The 17,500-nt window shown below is 40.2% G+C and overlaps 1 long non-coding RNA gene across 1 annotated transcript in view; it reads left to right on the top strand.

Moving 5' to 3' along the window:
• The window catches only part of LOC117938562, a 24,078-nt gene that overhangs the window by 2,680 nt on the left and 3,898 nt on the right, over nucleotides 1-17,500 (top strand). The window lies entirely within an intron of this gene.

Raw genomic sequence — 17,500 nt, 5'->3', positions numbered from 1 at the left:
ACTGCTTAAAAAGCTGCTGCTATAGATCAGTCATAACAGTTCTCCCTGCGCAAAATGAGAGGGTGGTCCGCAGCTTACTTGCTCCATGTAGTAGGAGCTTTACCGGGATGTTTATCCGGTCCGGCAGCCTCAGCTGTTAGCCCCTTCTACCAGCAGCAACAGCTGAGCCCTTATGTTTCCTCCGGGCTAGATAGAGACTTAAATCTCAGACAGGTTGGGCTCCTCTCAATCTCATTAATAGCAGTGGGTACGGATTACTGTGACCTGCAGGCTCCGACACACAGTCGGAGGGGAGACACAGAACCGCGGCGGCCTCAACAGCAGGAGTAGGGAGACTCGGGCAGTGCTCCGTAGAGAGCACTGCTTGAGTCAAAGTAGAACACAGTGGAGAGCTTGTATATTCTCATTTTGTAAGAAAAGTCAGATCAGTTATAATATAATTGTAGTTATGCAATTATATAGTGTTAATCTTACCACTATTAAGACTACGGCCACTTAATTATAAAGTGGCCAGATTTCTCAGACAAAATCCGGAGACATTTTCAGCTCAGAAGTGTATATACCTCCAAATCCTGTCATATTTTATTATTTTTTTATACACCTAGAGCTGTCCTCATTAGGGGCTGACCCCCCCTAAAGGTCCGATCCTAGCATCACCCCTGCTGCTACTTCATACATGTACTCCACTACACCTCAGAGGGGGATGTTGAAATGTTTACTGAACTACATTTAGCTGACAGCTTTTGCTTTATTGCTTCAGGCTTGTTTCTGCAACAGCTCATTGAGTATCAGATACAATAAAAACTATTGAAGAAATATTTTCCTTTGACATTGATGCAGTATTAAACGTGATCGCTGCAGTCGGCAGCAGAGAAACAAGATACAATGTACACTCACCTAAAGGATTATTAGGAACACCTGTTAAATTTCTCATAAATGCAATTATCTAATCAACCAATCACATGGCAGTTGCTTCAATGCATTTAGGGGTGTGGTCCTGGTCAAGACAATCTCCTGAACTCCAAACTGAATGTCAGAATGGGAAAGAAAGGTGATTAAAACAATTTTGAGCGTGGCATGGTTGTTGGTAGGCAGGTCTGAGTATTTCACAATCCGCTCGGTTACTGGGATTTTTACGCAAAACCATTTCTAGGGTTTACAAAGAATGGTGTGAAAAGGGAAAAACATCCAGTATGCGGCAGGCCTGTGGGCGAAAATGCCTTGATGACGCCAGAGGTCAGAGGAGAATGGGCCGACTGATTCAAGCTGATAGAAGAGCAACTTTGACTGAAATTACCACTTGTCACAACCGAGGTATGCAGCAAAGCATTTGTGAAGCCACAACACGCACAACCTTGAGGCGGATGGGCTACAACAGCAGAAGACCCCAGCGGGTACTAATCATCTCCACTACACATAGGAAAAAGAGGCTGGAATTTGCAAGAGCTCACCAAAATTGGACAGTTGAAGACTCGAAAAATGTTGCCTGGTCTGATGACCCTAAATTTCTGTTAAGACATTCAGATTGTAGAGTCAGAATTTGGCGTAAACAGAATGAGAACATGGATCCATCATGCCTTGTTGCCACTGTGCAGGCTGGTGGTGGTGGTGTAATGGTGTAATGGTGTGGTGTTTTCTTGGCCCACTTTAGGCCCCTTAGTGCCAATTGGGCATTGTTTGAATGCCACGTTCTACCTGAGCATTGTTTCTGACTATTTCTATCACTTCATGGCCACCATGTACCCATCCTCAGATGGCTACGTCCAGTAGGATAATGCACCATGTCACAAAGCTCAAATTATTTCAAATTGGTTTCTTGAACATGACAATGAGTTCACTGTACTAAAATGGCCCCCACAGTCACCAGATCTCAACCCAATAGAGCATCTTTTGGATGTCGTGGAATGGGAGCTTTGTGCCCTGGATGTGCATCCCACAAATTTCCATCAACTGCAAGATGCTATCCTATCAATATGGGCCAACTTTTTTAAAGAAGTCTTTCAGCACCTTGTTGAATCAATGCAATGTAGAAATAAGGCAGTTCTGAAGGCGAAAGGGGGTCAAACACAGTATTAGTGTGGTGTTCCTCATAATCCTATCGGTGAGTGTAAGTTAATAGGAAAATTGTCCAGCTTGTATTTACGTTCATAAAAGTGCTCATTTTGCCACAGACAGACTCAGATTAATATTCTAATTGTCTGACATCATAATGGAAAGGATTTCCAAGGAGGTTGACCTTTCTGTTAAAGAGTGAGATCCTTTAAAAAATATAAAAGACCGCGAAATTGCGTTCGCTAAACCCACCAGACTCCATGTCAATTATTAGTAATTTTAGCATCGTAAAATACGACATTCTAAAACATCTCTGAGCTATGAGCAGCGCTGGCTTTGGCTGTCTTGAGCCTGCATGTGGAGGGTGTGCGACTATTGGCTACATTTGGTCAATGTTTTCTTTATTTCATTCCAATGTCGGGTCTGTCAGTCACAGTGAAAACCGGGGATATTTCTGGACAGATCCAGCCAGGGACAGGTCACCAAAACCGGAGACGTCTGGTCACCCTACTTAACTACCATTTAGTTCCTCTTCTCCTGTTGACCGAGACTCCTGTCAAACACTTGCAGCTCTGTGACTGTTGAGCAGGGCGACAGCAACATGTCATTGACTGGAGCAGAGAGAAGGAGCTCCCTACGAGAATGAGCAGCTCATCCATCTTTCCTCAAATGCATCCATCCGCTGTCCCATGTGGGTAACGGATGTCCTCATGGCTATGGAAAAACTTACGTGAACAACTTAAGTGAGTCTTTTTACCTCTCATGTCCATGTACATGGCTGAGCCAACCCCCTTTGTGTGATGTGCTGTAATTTTTTCTTGTTTGGGGAGACACAGCATCCACAGAAATGCATGGGTTAGTTTGTAAAGCCAGTATTGCAGCTGTGTAGCCTACATATTACGTCCCTTCCTGTATGTCACCCTTCTATGATAGCATCAAAATCAAAATTTTTAAAACACTAAGAAGGCTTGACACAACATTAGTTTGCTCCAAGTCTCACCTGGGGCTCAAGACATAAACTCAGCATTGAGAACATTGTTTGTGCACAAAGAGTTTACTCAAAAGAAAAGATTTTGAGCAACTCCCTATTGGCTAGCATAGCCAGAAACTTTTCTTATTGGTCAACTTGATCAGAACCGGAATATAATAAAGCCATGAGGGGGAAAAAGTTTAATGTTAAACCACAAACACTTCCATTACAACCACAACATCATTAAACTGTAAAATATTTCACTTACCTTTTCGTGAAGCTGTGCAGCGTGGTCGTCCTGTGGCTTTAGAACGTTACAGTTGGTTGGTTCTCTTAACGTTTAGGGAACGTTATAACCCGGAGGTAACGTTCCCTAAACGTTAGTTTTTGGTCTGGTTCGAGCTAACCTTTAGAGAACCAAAAACTAACGTTCCCTAAGGTTCTGTGTTAGTGGGGTAGTCTAGTAACGCTGGTATCTGTCCCCAGACTCAAATCGGTTAAATCAAAGGTAAACTGTCATGGTTTTGGTGTTTTGCTTTGTTTAATGTTCTATTCTTCTTGTGTATTTTGGGTTTATGTCTTGTCTCCTGGTAATTGTGTAATCTTCCGGCTTGTCTTGTACATGTTCTGTTTACAGTTTCATTGTGATAGTCTGGTTTTGTGACCAGTGCTGTCTTGTCTAGTTTTACTTCCGGTGTTTTCCTGCCCCTGACATTGCCTGTTTCCCTGTATTTAGTCTTAGTCTTTCCTTTGTCTCTTGTCAAAACCCCTGTAAATTTTTACTAGTGTGTGTTTTCCAGTTTTTGTTTTTTTCTTTTCTCTTTGGTGTTTTGGGATTTTTTTAGTTTTTGGATGTTGGGCTTTGTTTTTGTGTCTGCTTCCTTGTTTACTCCTGGACAGGATATTAATCCCCGCTTTAAAAAGTTAAAGCCAATTGTTATGTCCGGCAAGGATATTCAATACAGGAAACATGACAATGCTAACTTTTTCTTTTTTTGTCTTTGAAAATGTTAATGGCCACAAGTGAACAATTTCTTTCTTTCATTGATCAACATATTTTGGCTTTTTTTTCCAGCCCCACTTCTGTCAGGACAAAGGGTTGAGGTGGTGGTCCAGCATGGGGGGGGGGGGGGGGGGGGGGGGGGGGGGGGGGTTGAGGAAACGAGCACTACCTCGTAGCTGTGGCCTGGCTCGGACTCAAGAAAAGAACATTAACATAAACTCTGCTACCATGTGTTATATTTAAATATGAATACACCCCTACGTGTAGGCCTAAGAAATTGCAATATAAGCCCATATATTACTATTTAGATCAACTTCAGCTTAAGTCCGATACGGCATCATTTTTTCAATGTTCGACCATTGTTAAGCTCTGATTGATGTGATACAAACTTTTCATGAGTCCCACGTGAAGCCTGTCGCAAGAGGATTTCTCCGCTGGTTTCTATGTTAGGTTGATAAATGAGGGCCAGTGAACCCAGGACTTTGGAGTATTGACTGTAAAAAATAATTAAAACAATTTCAGTTTTATTTAGTGTCAAAGCTCACCACACTCAATAATTTACAGAAGTAAGGGAAAATTTCCTTTTAACAAGCAGAACCCTCAGGCAGATCCAGTTTCTTGTTCGCTGGCCATCTGCATTTGGTGCAACAGTAGAGAGGAAAAATGTCCTTTTGACAAGCAGAACCCTCAGGCAGAACCAGTCTTTTGGTGGGTGGCCATCTGCCACTGCAATTTGGGACATGGAGAGACAGATACAGAAATATGGGTCATTATAGCAGTTGGTATGATAAGTTGTTTTCTTAATTTGCTTGTGTTTTGAATATTTCCATGTGTTTTCTGAAGTTGCAGGGCGTTTGCCCCTCCCGGCCACCGTAGTTTTGAGGTGAAAAACGACATACCAAATAGTTATTGTGCAATTGGATGCTCTAACCGTAAACATAACTAACAGACTCGGACACACACACATACTTTACAGATTCAAACACACACACACAGACACACAGACACACACACACACACACACACACACACACACACACAGCAGGCCCAGTGGGAGGAGGACACAGTTAAGTTTCATAGCAGTGAGTTAGCTAGAAGAAATAATAAATAGCATAATTTTCTTTTAACAAACATTGGAAATGGGTCCCACAGACCCGAACACCACACAAGAGTTAAGGTGGAAATGGTCATGCGGCTCCTCTCGTCGGTCCACAAACATACAAAAGACATCGCAACTTTTATCAAGATTTTTTTTTTTACAAAAGCTCTCGCAAAATCAGGAATTTTGGGCCGCAACAATCTCAAAAAGGCAGCCAATTCCTGGAGGGACTGGTTAAAACCAGACAGGTAAGAACAGGCATGGCAATGATGGTTATAAATACAAGCTACTAGGGATGAGCCGAATACTCAGCTGAAACGAGTATCCGGTACGGATAAAGCACTTTTGCCGAGTACAAGTTTCATACGAGTAATGTGAGTCAATATCCGTAATCGGATTCAATGAAAGTCTCCACTGACTGTGTCTCCGTTCTGTGATAGGCTAGTCACAGTGCTAGTCACAGCGCCTCTCCCTTACACTATTCTGTGATAGGCTAGTCCCAGCGCCCCTCCCCTACACCATTCTGTGATAGGCTAGTCCCACCGCCCCTCCCCTACACACATACAGATTCCTTGTGTTGTTGTGTCCGGCTGGCTCTGCTCACACACACACAGAACATAGAGGAGTGAACAGCTCTCTCCCTCTCCCTCAGTCACTCAGGTCCGCGGGTCTTTACCGTTAACATTTAGGGTTTCTTCAGCTTCAGGTTTGTTTTTGACTTCGGTTCAAACTAGTACCTTCTTAGTAAACGTGGGGTCTGTTCAGACATGCTTCTGCCTCTCTGAGTTTTGTTTTTGTTAAACCTCCTGCTGGCTCTAACCAGTTTTTTTTTGAGTGTCTGAAACTTTCTTGCTGTATTTTATAAAAAACTAAATAAAAGGGAGTTGTGGTATAAATAAATAATATTACAAATTAAGATACAAACACAAACACATTCCATCCCCCCCTCTCATGATCAGTGACACAGAGAGTACTTCAGCTGACACTGCACCACCAGTCAGAGTTTGCTTAACCTTGCAGGACAGTGAGGGTCAAATCAGTGACCATGAAAACAGTGGTAGTACCTTCCTTTTTCTCTCTCTCTCTCTCTCTCTCTCTCTCTCTCTCTCTCTGTATCTCTTACTCAATCAGAGACACACAAACACACACACACAAACCTGGTGTGGAAATAAAAAAAGAACACCCCAAAAAAAACGATCACACTGATCATAGATAAATTAAGTTAAAAAAAGAAAGTTATATTGAGTATGAAAACTCTTGTTCATTACATTTTACTTCATAATTCCCAATAAATTCCCTTTATTTTGCTCCTTGTTCTATGGGGACAGCAGCCTTTGAGCTCAGATGAACCTTGACATGGCTTGAGGAATGGCACCCTGCTTTGGACAGGAAAACTCATAAAGCCCGCTATAGCACTTTTTATCACTATAACCACCATATCTACCTCTGTGGAATACTAAGACTCATTGTGACCCGGATCCTCCACAGGAGCTGCAGCTTGTCTCTGACTAATACAAAATGATAGAAAGCAAAAGCAAATGTGACACATATATACAGTATAAAGCCTCTTTTATCCTATTCTCAGCTGCTGTCTTCTTAGCATACAGGGACTGTTCTTCTTCACGCTTTTCTAGTCTTAGAATTATGTCATGTTGACACTAATCCTTTTTTGCTGCTTGATAAAAAAGTAAACTTCCACTGTTCTCCTTTTACATGATTATTACCGGCAAACCATTACCCTTTAAGACAGGTAGCCATGTGGGCAACGTTTGTATATGACGTTAGTCCGACGGGGTTTGTTAAGTGAGGCGCTCCGTGTGTAGAAAAGTACCGTAGACAGCAGCTGCCGCTGACGCAGTGATGCGCGTTAGTGGTGGGCGATACTGCAAAATTTGGTATCGATCCGATACCAAATACATATAGGGTCCGTATTGCCGATACCGATACCAATACGATACTTTTTACTTAAAAAATACTTTTGTGTAGGGAAGAGCATTTCATTATTTCAGAGGTGAATGAATGATCAATTCTTTAGGCAATATTTTTTTTATTAATGTATTGAAGTGCACACAATTATTAGTTATTAGGCACTGTAGAATGAATACAAACCAAATTTTACAGCCTTTAAAAAAAATAAAAAAATTAAGAATAACAAAAATTTCGCGATGTCTTATTCTTGAGCAATCGCACTAACTAATGCACAAGACGCAATATGACATGACTAACATAATATTAGCCTACTCTTACAAGCTACCTGGGTATTCTCTGCCTCTCTGAAACGACTCTCCCAACGAACTCTGTCTCTGTGCCGGGGGTCCTCTGTGGAAGTGCATTGATTTCCCTCCACATAGCTCCACACAACACTTTTCTTCCTCTCGGCCATCCTGATCTCTCATTCGATGTGCTATCAGTCTCGCTGCTCCTCTGCGCGTTGTGTCAGTGAGTCACGTGACGACACAACAACGAATCACAGCAGAGGAGCAGGAGGGGGAGGAGGAGCAATGTGGGCCAAGACGTGAAAGCGCTGTTTGCTCAGGAAGGTGGAAGACACAAGTAAAGTATAGTGAACGTAGAGGAGAGATATCTAAATTAAAATATCGATTCAATTACAGTTGTATCGATCAAATACCAATACCAGCGTTGGTATCAATACTATCGATATTTAGATCGATCCGCCCACCCCTAATGCGCGTAGTTTTGATGGGTAGTCAGTGAAGCTACAGTACTCAGTGTTTTATGTTTGCCGCAAATACGGACTAAATCACCTGATTAACGCAACATCACAACATTTCCCCCCTGCAGAAAGCTGATACCAGCCAGGCTACAGCTAATATAGTTTACCTAAAAAAGCAAGGGGTTCGTCTGTCCCAACTAACGTTATGGTTCGGAGCCGCGACACTGGAAACGTAACACTAGTCTACTACAGAAGTCTGTGTCTGCTCTAATGTCATTTACACTGATTTAATTGTTCTTGGATACTCAGGGTTTGTTGCCAGCTTGCGTGAATTTATCAAACTAACAAGCTGGCCCCGCTAGTCGACCCCAACCTGAAATTTAGAGGAAGCAACATCAGTCACTGTCATTCACGTTAGCATGGATTGATAGTATTATATGAATATAATGGTGTCCTGCTAGTCAATCAGCGTATTTCTACCTGATGTCCCTCTCGAAAATCCCTTCAGAAGAGTAGCGTTAGTCACAGTGCTTACTTGCTTTGGTGTTTGTAAAGCATTAAGGTTCAATAAAGAATAGTTCACATTTAATTTTTTTCTTCTATGTAGATGCACTCCCCTACAAAATCACTGCACTAGTTGAGAATGATTTATTTTTTCCAAACAGAGCTACTTTTGTCATCTTTAAAAATTTACTTTTATAACTTTTTTTTTCTTTTTTTCACATCACAATATATATCGCAGGACATTTTTTTTCCGCAATGTAAGATTTTTACAATATTGTGCAGGCCTAGATCAAACCCTTCCAATTGGCAAGAAGACCGCTCTACCACTGAGCCACAGCTGCCTCTATATACGTTTAACATAATGTTACTCTATGACATATTCAGCTGTGTCTCCAGAGGTTCCATTAGTAGGCTTGTGCCAGAGAGGAACACTGCAATGAACAGCAGTGACAGCTGCTGACAGCTGACTGATGTGTTTCTTAAAAATACAGTATATGCAGCATTTTTATGTCAGCAGTAAAAAGATCTTCCCTGTTTGTGTAGGTGAGCATGTAGTGGATTTGTTACACATAGGGGTTGCAGGGTTTACAAACTTTAACATTCCAGAAATATACTTCAGCATGTGATATATAGCTTAATTATCCACAATTTAAGATACAGTATTAAAAAATAGTTACATCCTGTAGTCATGCACAGTTTAACCGTGCAACGCACACCCGCTCCGAGCCGAGACAAGCAAACCGGACGGTTTGGATGTTTTTTTCATGAACTTTGCAAACGCACGACAGACAGCAAGAGAGAGGGGGGGGCTTTTTAAAACTTTGCATCAAGCAATTGCACAGTCCCACCGGAGAAAAAAATAACACCATCTCAAATAGATCTTTGGTTGATGTTATATTTGATGTATAGCCGAGTTGGTGTTGGTTGACATTATTTATTTAAGGATATAACATTTGGGGGATAGCTATTTGTTTTAAATGCTGTCCCTTTAGGGGGCTAGTGAATTATGGTCCACTCAAATGAAACAAACTCCCTCATTAACAACCTTCCAATGTCACCTTGCCGTGTTGAGCTTTAAATATACAATATCATCTCCACTGTCTATTGAATGATAATCAGGTAGCACAAACAGCAATCGGCTCTACCGAAGATGATTGAAGGAGGTACATAATGCTAAAGACTGTACAGCCCACTTCAATGTCTGCTCTGTATTTTCTCTGCACAAGAGGCATAGTTACTCTTGTATACTCTGTTACTGTACTCAAGTAGATTTTTCTGATATTTTTACTTTACTATTTTTTTGTTGCAACTTTTTGACTGTTACTCTTTACATTTTAACACAATTATTGGTACTTTCTACTCCTTATATTTTACAAAATTGGCTTGTTACTTTAGTTTTGTACAAGAGGTTGTCATGTTGGAGAATAGCGTCATGCGTCTCACACCGCGAGCGGACGCTCGCAACACGAAAAAAAAAAGTGAGAGAATAGAAAAAGAGACTAGCTGTCCAGAGGATAATCAGTTGAGATTGTGTGTGTGCGTCCTTGAGAACTGTAAGTTGTAAACCTTATGTTGTTTGTTCATTTAAGCCTGTTGTTGTATTGGTCTATGGTTCTTGCACATTTAAAGTAAGTTGTATGGTGATTTTGTTGTTTGTGTTCTTTGCCTGTTAGCTAGATTGCATGTTGCTTGATCTTAATGAAGCATCAACAGTTTCACCAGCTTTATTTGCATGAGTTTTTTTTACCAAACTTCAGATAATTTGATCCTAATAATTCAACAAGTTGTCTACGTCCATGTTTAAACGGACAAACCTGGGGCGAAATTGTAATCTAGAATCTTCTTTAAATACAGTCCTAATGTAGTCTACACTAACAAATTCCAAACAATTTCACAGGAGTTATCGTTATTATTGTTTGCGGCATCAATACCATATTCAATCTAATTGGATGGGACTATACTGTACGTTGCATTTGACACACTACTCAGCCGACCTGACAGATTTGGCATTCTACATTCATTTGCAGTATATCATTGTGGCGTGATGGCACTAACATTGGCACATATAGGTAGAATGGATGGTGACATGATTGAAAATTAAAAAAGAGGAAATCCCAGAGATTCAGCAGACAAGAAGCAAGGCATTCCTAATCATCCTTGGCCTTATCTAAGAGAGATGTTTGAGATGGTAGGCATCAAGAATGATTTCTGGCCAATGTGCTCGAAAAGTATGGGGAACTAATAAAATTAATGTCTGTTTAGTAATTCATATTTCATCCTTTAGTTTCTTTCTAGAAGCCATATTTGAGCACACACACACACACACACACACACACACACACACACACACACACACACACACACACACACACAAGTAGATTCCTTTAAATGTTAAAGGGGAAGATAAAAAAAAGAGAAACTGGACCTGTGAATTCTCACAGAATCACAACTCAGTCAGAATCTTATGATCAAGGGCCTGTTGCACGAAACCAGGACAAGGGATTAAGCCGGAATATTCAAATTATCCTGGATGAATTTAGCTGTGACAAAACCAGATTGAATTAAACCCAGCCAAGTAACCATGGAGATTTATTCTTTGCGGCTAGCCTGGTTCAGAGCAGGCTAACAGCCAGACTAAGATTAATCCTAGTGTCTCATGTGTTAAATCAGCTGCTGCTCTGATCCAAAATAAACGTGATTAACTGTTATTCTGTTGTCTTCTGCATGTGTTCTGCTTTATTTTTATTAACATGCATTACTTTTCACTATCATTGTCGCGAGTTTGATTTAAACCCTACTACAGTTGTTTAGATGGTTAGAAATGATATTGAAAAATGATTTTATAATAGCTTACTTTGGTTTCCTAACCTTATCAATAAGTCTCACATCACTGGACCAATTACATGGCCTATATACGTGCTGTAGTTTACATTCATCACACCGGGAACACTTCTTAATCTTTTTATTTTGATGCTGTTACTTGTCAGAAGAATAAAAAAAAACATACATATTGTTTTACATATATGCTAACAGCGTGTATTGAAGTCACTTACTTATTTTTCGAGTTTTTGTCCCATTCTGATTGTTCTGTATGAACATTAATTGTACAAAGATATTTAAATTAGACATAGCTTATAGAGATTCGTGCATATGGTTGTAAAACATGTTCTCGCGTTGTAATAAAAGTTTATTAGAAATTAATTTGATTTATATAGAAATTAAGCCTAGAGTCATTAGGGTACATTTCCCGACGAACATTAATTCCCTCTGCTCACTTTTAAGGCAAAGTTGGCTAAATAATAATACATTGTATTGTGCTTTACATGGTAGGCTACTCAAAGACACTCTACGATAAAACCAGCACATTTATCACATAAAAACAAAAACATGAAACTAGCAATTTAAAGCAATTAAAACACAGTGTAGCCTACAACTTTGAAAAAAGAAGAAGAAATGGAGTGACTAGTAGGCTAAGTAGATATTTTTACATCCTTACGCATTCAGTTGGTCTGCTATTTCTCTCCGTTAAAAATCAGCCGTATTTCCCTTTTTGTGTATTTTATTTTTCCCATCCTCGTTACTTTCCATTAGAAGCTGCTGTTCATTGGGTGAAACATATTGCGCATGCGTCTTCTCCGTCTCTGCATCAGTAAATGTGTGATCAATTCCGTGGTCTATTTAAGAAAGCCGGGAATGTGCACTTATCCCAGCTATCTACACCTGGCACACTAAGTCAAGCTGCCCCCGGAGTCCCAGTCTCTGTCACAATAATCATAATAATACGAGATGTTTTAGGCCTATTGGCAGACATCTATCATCTATCTGTCTAATTATATCTATCGATCAAGCAAGATGAAACCAATCAGTTAGCTAAACTTCAAATGTGCCTTCAGGATATTAAAACCTGGATGAACTGTAATTTTCTAATTTTAATCTCAGATAAAACTAAAGTTATTGCTCTGGGGCCCAAGCACCTCCGTCACGCATTATCCAAAGAGATAGTTACTCTGGATGGCATCACTCTGGCCTCCAGCACCACTGTAAGGAATCTTGGAGTTATCTTTGATCAGGACATGTCCTTTAATTCCCACTTAAAGCAAATTTCAAGGATTGCCTTTTTTCACCTATTGCAAAAATCAGGTATATCCTGTTTAAAAATGATGCGGAAAAACTAGTCCATGCATTTGGTACTTCTAGGCTGGATTACTGCAATTCTTTATTATCAGGCTGCTCGAAAAAGTCCATAAAGACACTTCAGCTGATCCAGAATGCTGCAGCACTTGTTCAGACAGGAACCAGGAAAAGGGATCATATCTTTCCTGTTTTAGCTTATCTGCATTGGCTTCCTGTAAAATCCAGAATAGAATTTAAAATCCTTCTCCTGACCTACAAAGCTCTTCATGGTCAGGCACCATTTTATCTTATAGAGCTCCTAGTACCTTACTACCCCACCATAGCGCTGCGCTCCCAGAATGCAGGGTTACTTGTGGTTCCTAGAGTCTCTTAAAGTAGAATGGGAGCCAGAGCGTTCAGCTATCAGGCTCCTCTCCTGTGGAACCAGGTTCCAGTTTGGGTTCGGGAGTCAGACACCCTCTCCACATTTAAGAGTAGGCTTAAGAAATTCCTCTTTGATAAAGCTTATAGTTAGGGCTGCCTCAGGAAAGTCCTGAACCATCCCTTAGTTACGCCGCTATAGGCAAAGAAATAACTGTTGCTGTGATTAAGCACTATATAAATAAAATTGAATTCTCTCTCTCTCATATCCTTCTCCTCTAGACAGAGGGATGGTTATGTCTCTCTCTCTCTCTTTCTCTCTCTCCCTCGCTAGTCCATCTGCTCTAGACAGAGGGATGGATATCTTTCTCTCTCTCACCCACCCACCTCCTCTAGACAGAGGGATGGGTCTCTCTCTCTCTCCCCATCTCCTCTAGACAGAGGGATGGGCCTCTCTCTCTCTCTCTCTCTCTCTCTCTCTCATCCACCTCCTCTGGACAGAGGGATGGATCTCTCTCTCTCTCTCTCTCTAGATGACCTTTTGTACAAAACTAAAGTAACGAGCCAATTTTTAAAGATGTAAGGAGTTGAGAGTACTGATATTTGTGTTAAAATGTAAGGAGTAAAAGTAAAATGTTGCCTCAAAAATAAATAGTGAAGTAAAAATATCTGAAAAATGTACTTTTGTAGAGTGACAAAGTATTTGCACTACGTTACTTCCCATCTCTGAGAGTCGCCGACAGTATTCATGCGTGTAGGAGTGATTCGTAGAGGTCAGTTTGGTGTTCATGTCTGTAAAGTAGTAGCTCCCCAAGAATTTTAGCCTCTTTCAACATTGTTGGAAGTGGAATGACATTTTGTCCTTGTACTTAACCATTACACAGTTAAGCTCAAGTGATTGGGGATGCACGACAAATACCTTATGGGTGTGAGACACTTCATTTGTAAATGTGGAAGATATGTTTAACTGAGCATCTCTACATACCTGTCCTCCACTCTTGTCGAGCTATTTTACTAAAATACAGAAGTTGGTAGATGTGGATGAGTTCCCCATCATCAGATGTAAAAGCCACCTGGGTCATATAGAATATTCCATAATTTAACTGTACAGCTGAATTATTTGTCTTTTTTTAGAGACATTATTATATGAATGATAAGACACACTGCTACAAATGAAACGGTTGTAAAATAAACGTGAATGAACTGTCACTCACATTAAACTGTGAAAAGTCTTACTCTGCAACACTTTCTTTGGGCAGCCAAGACCTCTGATATTATATTCAAACTCCTTTGATTTCTTTCTTAAGCTAGAGGTAGTTCAAAGTTGGTCATTAATGTCTTTATGCTGTTATAAGCATTTGCCATTGTAGTCCCTGCTTATTTCTTAGAGACCCCCTCCACCAACGGAATCTATTAATCATTTGTGTTGGCACATGTGTTGTTCCACTGAAAAACCTAAGCAAAGTCCCATTAAATGCTTCAAATGTGTATGTTGCCCACAGTGGTCCCCAGCTACACACGTATGCTGTCAAGTGCATTAATAAATGCACATTTAAAGAAACATCATCACCATACAGATTCTAAAAGTTAAGCACAAATTTTTGCAGAGCTTGTTCTGCCACATCCACATGTCTCACTTTGATAGCATCCTGAAGACTAGGATGCATCGCAAAAACTAATAAAAAAAGATAATTCCAATTCTTCTTTTTCAGAATGCCATTCAAATGCATAAAAAAAAAAGTATCTGCATTACCATGATGCGTAAGACAAAAATGAAATAAATATAGAGGAATTTAGTGTAGCTTCAGTGTGGTTGAACTTTGTAATATAAAAATAATTTCTCCTGAGCTTACCTTTTCAGTGACTTTTCTAATGTAAAGGGTTATTCTTGGAACTGAAGATTTTCTGAGAAATCTCTGATGAAATGATGCCTGCTGGTTCTGTTATTTGGAGGCAAGTAGGGAGAATACGGTAATGGGTAATAGGTATTCTGAATATCTATTATTTTTCATTCTCGGTCAGCTAGCTAGCAGCTAACTGTTTAATGTGTTCGTTGTAAGGAACAATGTCTAGGCTAAACTTATTTTTTGTACTCTTCTCGTTATATCAGGTTCCTACAAATTCCTTGTGATGAAGAATATTTTCTTCCTTCTCGGTAAGGATATCTGAGCCGCGCCTTGTTGCCTAGACCTACCAACAAATGCATCCTTCATTTAATTTCAGAAAGTTCTGGCACATCCAGCCGTTAATTTGTTCAATGCACTTAGTCAGTTTTTGTACTGGACTATAGTCCCCTGGCGATAAGGTTATGTAAATAACTGGGCGGCTGTGGCTCAGTGGTAGAGCGGTTGTCTGCCAATTGGAAGGTTGATGGTACGATCCCCGCCCCTGCAGTCATTGTCGAAGTGTTTTTGGGCAAGACACTGAACCCTGAGTTGTCCCCGGTGCTGTGCATCGGAGTGTGAATGTTTATCTGATCACAGTGTATGAATGTGTGTGAATGTTTCCTGTAGATGTAAAAGCGCTTTGAGCAGTTGTTAAGACTGGAAAAGCGCTATATAAATACAGTACATTTACACACAGATGGCTAGCACTGGTCCATCTTGGACGCTTCATCAAAATTCTAAATGCATCATTGTTTGCCACCTTTATCTTGTTTATCTTTGCTTTACTGTAGCTGCACCATAGATGAGCTGTATACAGTGGAGTACAGTATGCTCTGAAAAGAGATATTTTAACTTCTTCAGAACACATATGAAATTTGTGTGCCAGAGTATTTGCTTGTCCATATAATTTACAGCACTGCCGCTGTATAACATCGCCATCACAAAAATTGTCCCTGATAATGTGGCCCAAGTATTTTACTTTAGTAACCCTTTAGTATACCCCACCATACAACCAGTTTTACACACTTCCAATGTCCTAGAAAGATCATCCATATATAAATTAAAAAGAACAGGTGACAATATTCCCCCTTGTCTAACCCCATTGGTCACTGGGAAAGGAGCCAACGTTGTCCTCCCCCATCTATTTTGCATAGTTTGGTGGGAATACCAATAATGCAAGATACGTATTGGTATAGGGGGACCCCCTGCTCTTGTAATTTTCTATATAATTTACCGTGAATTACACGGTCAAACGCGTTGGATGCATCAAGGAAACATAAAAACATTGTTGAACCATGTCTTTTATACTTGATAACAAGTTCTTTCAGTGCATATATACACATATCTTTGCCATGTTTCTTTTTAAAACCAAATTGATTGTGAGGGGTTATTATATATTCTTGTAGTCTATCAAATAGAATTTGTTCTAACATTTTAGAGAGTATATTCGCTAGAGCAATTAGCCTGTAGTTTTCTATGCTTGATACTTCACAGGTTTTGTCTTTAATGACTGGGACTAAGAGTACAGATAACATAGAGTCAGGTAATATACCATGTGCTATTAATCCAGAAAAGCACAAAGCGAGTAACACTGAGATTCTATGGCTTGCATACTTCAGGTGTTCAGCTGTTATTTGGTCTAGACCACATGCTTTGTTCACAGCCAATTACTTAATGGCATTGGACACTTCATCAGGTCTAATAACCACACCCTCATCAGTAATGATATCACCAACATGATAATGAGCACTCTCAACACAGTTAAAAATCTTTCTAAAATGTTTCCCCCACAGCTCAGCGATATTTTCATCCCCTGTAATTCCATCAATGCTGGTTGGCAAGGGCATCTTCCTGTTATTGATAACCTTCACTTCCTTCCAGAAATCACACAAATCATTCTGTTGCAACTTTCTGGCCACAGATTTTGCCCTCACCATCTTCTCATTACTTTTGATAAAACGTACAGCATATTTAAACCTCGCGTTTGACTTTTTCTTAATCTCAAATTCTGGGCCATAACTAGCTTTACCAGCTGATACCCAATTTAAAAAGGCTTCCTCAGCCTCCACATGGAGTTCAGACACATATTCGTTCTATCCTGGTCTAATCTTATACTTTCTTCCCTCATGGATTAATAATTTACTGGCATTAATTAAACTGTTCACAATTTTGTCATACATAATACCCATATCACTGTGATGTTTTTGACTCATACAACTTAAATTGCCACACAGAATAGCTTCAAGAGGTATATCAATACTACTGAGACTATCATCACTCATTATACTTCCATAGATCATGTGTCCACTCTTCTGTGTTGCTCATTGTTATTATCATTTTCATACCTAGTCAGCTCAGGAAGACTGTCAAAATGTATTACCATAGAGCAGTGCTTCTCAATTATTTTCTGTTACGCCCCCCCTAGCAAGAAGAAAACAATTCGCGCCCCCCCACTCCCCACCGTGACTATCCATCTCTGCATAACATTTTTAGACACAGCAAAAACACCGGTCTTTCCTCTTCTCCAACTGTAGTCACAGTGAAGCCAAGCGCTAAATACGCTTCGTTGTATTTCCTTGTCTTAGCTTTCGGGTGACTTTCTTTTGTCTCATTATCTGTGATTCTCTCCGCTTTTCTTTTCATCCCTGTTAAAAACTTTTTCATGTTGAATAACGGAGGCTATAGACAGAACGCAGTCAGAGCTTTCTGTTGACTCAACACTGCTAACCAAGGCAAACCTGGGGCGTTTCTCAATACCAAGTATGCAAAGAACGGACTTGTGTTCTTGGGGAGACCGTACTTGCTAGCTGTACCTGGA

Source organism: Etheostoma cragini, chromosome 23 (assembly GCF_013103735.1).
Source record: "Etheostoma cragini isolate CJK2018 chromosome 23, CSU_Ecrag_1.0, whole genome shotgun sequence".
NCBI lineage: Eukaryota > Metazoa > Chordata > Actinopteri > Perciformes > Percidae > Etheostoma > Etheostoma cragini.
This window is presented reverse-complemented; position numbering and strand designations above follow the sequence as displayed.